Consider the following 6,452-nt stretch of genomic DNA (forward strand, 5'->3'; position numbering starts at 1 on the left):
ACCAGACCTTCTAGCTACAACCGCAACAGCAAAAAAAGCCACAACAACAGGCGCCAAAGCAGCAATCACCTCAGTGGCAGCAACGACCTCAAAGGCAATAGAAGGCTTTTGAGTCAAAATTCCCAAAGGAATACTCCTTCAAGGAAGATGAGGTCCCCGGTATCTTTAAGTACCTGTTGGAGAACAACAAGATCAAGCTACCCCCAATCACCGATCATGAGGGAGCCAAGAAGACTACAGATCCACTATTCTATGCATTCCACAGGGCGGTTCATCATCCCATTAAGACATGTTATGCCCTCAAAGACAAGATTCAAGCCTTGATTGATATTGGGATTATCACCGCAAAGCAACCCAAGGAAAAAAAGGTGGGTGCGAACGCAATGAGCATTAGCTTCGGCTCTATCCCCCTCACGTGGTTTCAACCAGAACCCGTGATGAAAGTAGAGATGAAGACTACAAATAAAGATCCTCACGAGCAACGCCAGAAAGGCCTAGTGCCACACATGACCTCTAACGACGAAATTCTTTGGGTTCATCTTAATCTACTTCAAGATGAGTAATGGACATGGTCTTCTTCCAAGAAGAAATCCAAATCCAATGGCAAAGAAAAATCTTGTTGTACTATCACAGCGATTCTGGAGGAAAATGACGAAGGGATCCCCACCTTCCCACTTTTCGATGATGAGCATGAAGCTTTTGCTACCAGCGAAAAATCGGCCTTTGCCACTAGAAGTGGGAACGAGTATCGGTTCAACTATCTCAAGGTGGCCGATCAATTAGCTGAGTAGGGGGTGGTTATAACCACTACCAAACCTTCTGAAGAAACTCCTCAACGAAAGGAGGTTGCAGCTAAGCAGAAGGATAAAGAACCCCAGCACCAAGAGGTTTAAAACCTGAAGCAGTCTCGATTCAATCGTCCGATTGGGAAAGACAAACCAAGAAGTTCGAACGTTCCATACTGCTTCGATGTTATAGCCCAATTGGCTAACATCCCAGCGAGGATAACTCTATCAGGTTATTGTGTTTATGTAAAGACACCAGGGAGGCTCTGTAAGAAGCCTTGACCGATTCTGATGTGTTCCTCACTCAGATCAAGACGATCCCTAAAGAACCGGAGTCGTCAGCTCAACATTTCAACCTCACGACCAAACAATTCCCGTGCATCACTTTCACCAAGGAGGACATGTAAGTAAGGAATTCGAAGCATGACAGACCTTTGTATTTCACCGGATACATTGGCTCTAGCGTTGTTAACCGGATCCAAGTCGATCCGAGTTCTGCTGTTAGCATCATGCTACTCCGACTGATGTACAGTCTCGGAATTCCAGCCAGCAAGTTGGCTTCTACAGACATTATTATCTATAGATTTAATACCAGTGGGTCGAGGCCATTGGGTAAAATCCGAGTGAAGTGCCAGCTTGGAAATCTGATGTCCGAGGTCACATGCTATGTGATCGATGCAGAGACTTCCTATAACTTACTATTAGATTGACATTGGATCCATGGTAATGTTATAGTCCCCTCCACCCTCCATTAGTATCTCAAATATGTAGACACTAATAGTGAGGTCAAGACGGTGGTCGTGGATAAGCAACCATTTAAGGAGTTGGAAAATTATTTTACTGGCTCCCTTCTTTACGATGCTGAATCCGATACTGAACCATCGGCCCAAGGTACGGACAGTGGAGAAGAAGCTGATACCGAACTGGGCTTGATTATGATGATGGTTTTATATTAAATGGCATTGTACCCTTTGTAATCAATCTTGACGGTGAAGAATCGTCAGACAGTAGTTGTAATTGGCAACTTGCTGAAACTAAAATAAATGACGATTTAGAGTACTCGCTTTCTCTTAATAAGGTAATAAAGGGGTTATACGATGACCCTGACTTACACATGCTACTCCATTCATCTTGTGTAACAAAGAAGAGTATACAAGACTCATTTGGGATGACCCTGGTCATTCCTGCCAAGAAAAAGTGTCAAAAGGAGATAATTTACGGTAAAGGGGAGATGTCTCTGCTACCAGACCATTTTTTTAGTTATAATAGCGACGATGAAAAGACTGGTCCTCACTTGTCTAAATACAGTTCAAAAGTGCATAACCTCATGGGAAAATAGGGATACAATCTCGCACTTGGGGAAGGACTTTACATCGGTCGAGGTCCTCGAGTTCCGACTAAGGTTGCTTATGTACCAAAGGGGAAACCTGATAATTACTATGCGTACAGAAGAGGTCTAGGCTATGTCTCTTCAACCGAAGATGAATGCTGCTGGCAAGTCATTGACTAGTTAGCGAATAAAGACAAATACTCATCTGATTCTTCAAATCGGGACTCTGACGTCAGGATTAGAGAGATGTTCAAAGGGCTGATGTCGAACATGGCCACAGTCGATCCCACCACAATGGAGGATGATGATCAACTGCCAACTTGGGAAGACCTATGGATCCACGACATAAATATCTAATATGGTGTCCGGTTCGAACAAAGAGAGCCTCCTACTGAGGATAAAGCGGTCCAGGTAAACATGGGCGATGAAGCCAACCCGAAACCAATTTTCATCAATGATAGCCTTCTACCATACGAGAAAGAAGAATTGGTTGCTCTCATTAGGGAGTATATCGATGTTTTCGCTTGGAGCTACGAAGATATACCAGGACTTAATCCGAACGTGGTGATGCACCGCCTCAACATCAAACCGAATGTTAAATCTGTCAAGCAACAACAAAGACAGTTTTGTTTGTAGATTATGGAGGCAATCGAAACTGAAGTTAAAAAGTTAATTGATCCATGCTTCATCTGGGAAGAGCAACATCCCAATTGGCTTGCGAACATCGTTCCGGTTCTAAAGAAGAATGGGAAAATTAGGATCTGTATTGATTTCATAGACCTGAACACCGCTTGCCCGAAAGACAACTTTTCTCTCCCTATCACGGATGTCATCATTGACAATATGTGTGGATTTGAGAGAATGTTCTTCATGGATGGGTTCTCAGGATACAACCAAATTAAGATATATCCAGATGACGAAAAGCATACTACGTTCAGAACGCCCCTCGGTGTCTTCTGCTACACGATCTTGCCCTTCAGCTTGAAGAACACAGGTATCACGTACCAACGAGCAATGATGAAGATTTTCCAAGAACACCTCCAGAAGACCGTCGAGTGCTACGTTGACGATTTGGTTGTTAAAAGCCATAATAAAGACAACCACATTAAAAACTTGAGGACAATGTTCGATCTCATGCGGAGTTACCAATTGAAGATGAACCCTATCAAGTATTTCCTTAGAATGTCCAGTGGCAAATTTCTCGGATTCGTTGTCACCATGAAGGGCATCTATATTGATCCCAACAAAGTGAAGGCGATACATGAATTACAACCCTCGAGAAACCTCAAAGAACTTAGGGGACTACAAGGGCGACTCGCTTACATCCGATGATTCATATCGAACCTATCCGGGAAATGCCAACCATTCTCAAAGCTCACAAAGAAGGACATATCTTTTATCTGGGACAACGCCTATTAAAAGGCATTTGAAGATATCAAAGTATATCTCTTAAATCCTCCTGTTCTTGTAGCACCAAAGTCGGATAAACCATTCTTAATTTACATCAAGGCGGTGAACCACTCGTTAAGTGCTTTACTCGAACAAGACGATGACAACGGTCACGAGCAGACAATATATTACCTAAGTCAAACTTTGGTGGGTTTTGAATATCGGTATCCAATGATCAAGAAGGAATGCCTCACTTTGGTGTTCACCATCCAAAATATGCGGTGCTACCTCGTTGGACAAACGATTTATGTTATCTCCAATGTTAACCTAGTCCGGGTATTCATGATGCAACCAGCTTCTAGGAATTGGTGTTTAGCAAAATGAGCCTTGCTCTTATCCTAATACGAACTGCACTTCAAGCAACAAAAGTTGGTTAAAGGATAGGCGATTTATGATCTTCTGGCGGCTAACCATACAACAGACATGGCCGAATTATAAGAAGATTTACTGAATAAAACCCACGAAGTCAACACTACCTTGCATCATCAAGTGTGACAATTGTACTTCAACGGTGCTTCTCAAGCGACCAATGTGGCGAGTACTCCTGGTAATTCTAAAATCTTCACGGGAGTCGGAATTGTCCTAGTTTCCCCAGAGAAGCATGTCATACCCCGAGCCTACTCATTAATTGGGAAATGCTTCAACAATGTAGCCGAGTACAACGCGCTGCTCATTAGACTCAGTTTGGCCAAAGAGCTGGGGGTCGAGTATCTCGTAGCTTTTAGTGATTCTCAACTAATAGTCAACCAAATACGTGGAGAGTACGAAGTCAGAAACCAGAGCCTGATTCTATACTACAAGGTGGCTGTCGAGATGACAGACTCGTTTGAAGGATTTTTCATCGAGTATATCCCGCGTCTCTAAAATGTATAGCAGATGCACTGGCGACATTAGCAGTATCTCTGACACAGCCTCTCAAAACAGAACAATTAGTCACCATGAGAACTCACCAACTCTTCATACCAGAGTGCGCCTTGGATGCCAAAGAAGCGCATGCGACCAGAATTGAACTCAAACCCCGATACTGGCATTTTCTTATTATTGATTATGTCTTACACGATATTTTACCAAAAGACATAAAAGAAAGAGACTCGGTCCGGTGAAGAGCACTGAGATTTTATTATAATACGCTAACCCAGACGCTGTATCGTCACGCATACGATAGTGTGCTACTCCGATGTCTTTCAACTAAAGAGAAAGGGGAAGCTTTTAAGGATGCGCATGATAGAACCTGTGGTGCACACCAACCCGGTTCTAAACTTTGTGATCGACTCAAAAGAATAAGATATTATTGGCTAATTATGGTTAAGGACGCAGTTGACTATGCCCGGTGATGCCATGCATGTCAAGTACATGCAAATTATATGCACCAGCCCCTAGAACATTTGCACCCTTCGGCTACTTCATAGCCATTTGAGACACGGGGAATGGACATTGTCGGTCCTATTTTCCTATCGTCGATTAAAGGTAACCGCTTCATCCTGACGATTACTGATTACTTCTCCAAGTGGGCCGAAGCGATTCCGCTTAAAGAAGTGAAGGTGAGTAATGTTGTTGCATTCATCAAACACCACATTATTAATCGATATGATGTTCCAAGGCGAACCATGCATAATAACAGCCCTCAGTTTGTCAATAACACTTTCATCAAATTCTGTGGGAAGTTTAGAATTAAAGACGTCTCGTCAACGGCATACAATCTCACTGCAAACAGATTAGCTGAGGCCTTCAACAAGACAATCAAAAGATTTTATTGAAGCTCGTGAAAACTAACAAATGAGACTGGGATAATAAACTTGGCAAAGCTCTCTGGGCCTATCGCACCACAGTCCGCATGCCTACTGGGGAAACCCCGTATTCTCTGGTATATGGGTGTGAAGCCGTCCCCCTATTAGAGATTTAAATTCCATCTTTGCGTATTGCTCTTGCAACAGGGATGACGACCGATGAACAACATTAAAAACATCTTGAAGAACTCGAGATGTTAGATGAAAAGCGCTTAGAATCTCAGTAGCAAATTCAATTTTATCAAGCCAGAATCTCCAGGGCTTTCGATAAGAAAGTCCGACAGCGGAGCTTTAAGGAAGGATATTTAGTCATTGCCATTCGACGACCGATGATTCTCAATTCCAAGAAGAAGGGAAAATTCCAACCCAAATGGGAAGGACCGTTCGTGGTAGAAACAATTTACTCGAACGGTGTATATCCCTTGGTCACCCAAAACGGTGACAAACTTATGATGCCAATAAATAGGAAGTTCCTGAAGAAGTACTATCCCTAGTATGTTCAGGATAACCTATTTAATAGGAAGTTCTTGGAGAATGTTATCCATAGTATTTTTAAGGATAACCCGATATCGGCTGATTATCCAGGATGGAGACCAATCATTCGAATAATTTATTCTTAATCACGATATAGAAAAATAATGATTAAGAACCTCCTTACTGTAGCTATTTAATCATTTCCAAGATGATTAAAACCCTCCCACTGTGATTTTTGAAGCGCCTTTCGTTGAGATAAGATTCAATGACTTCATTCGGTCAATCTTTCATCACGAAACTCTCATAGTGTAATTGTGGAGTGCTTAATGATTCATGGCCTTCCACCACAAAATCCATCACTGATCAAATTAATTGACAGTGAGTCCACAAAATTCTTCATGATTAGGCCCACCCAAACTCCCACTGTGTCTGTGTACTTAACACTCCCACTATTAAACTCCTGACACAGCACTTGAAATCTTAATCTGATGATCTATGGTGATAGTCGAACCTCTTCATGTTAAGTCCCTGTCACTTGACACTTGTTTGTGGAAAATTTTATAATAAGAAAATGAAGGAAAGAACTGTATTTGATTTTATTCTCTCTAACTGCTTAGAAAAAGAATG

The sequence above is a fragment of the Asparagus officinalis genome, chromosome 1 (assembly GCF_001876935.1).
Source record: "Asparagus officinalis chromosome 1, Aspof.V1, whole genome shotgun sequence".
NCBI classification, from domain to species: Eukaryota; Viridiplantae; Streptophyta; class Magnoliopsida; order Asparagales; family Asparagaceae; genus Asparagus; species Asparagus officinalis.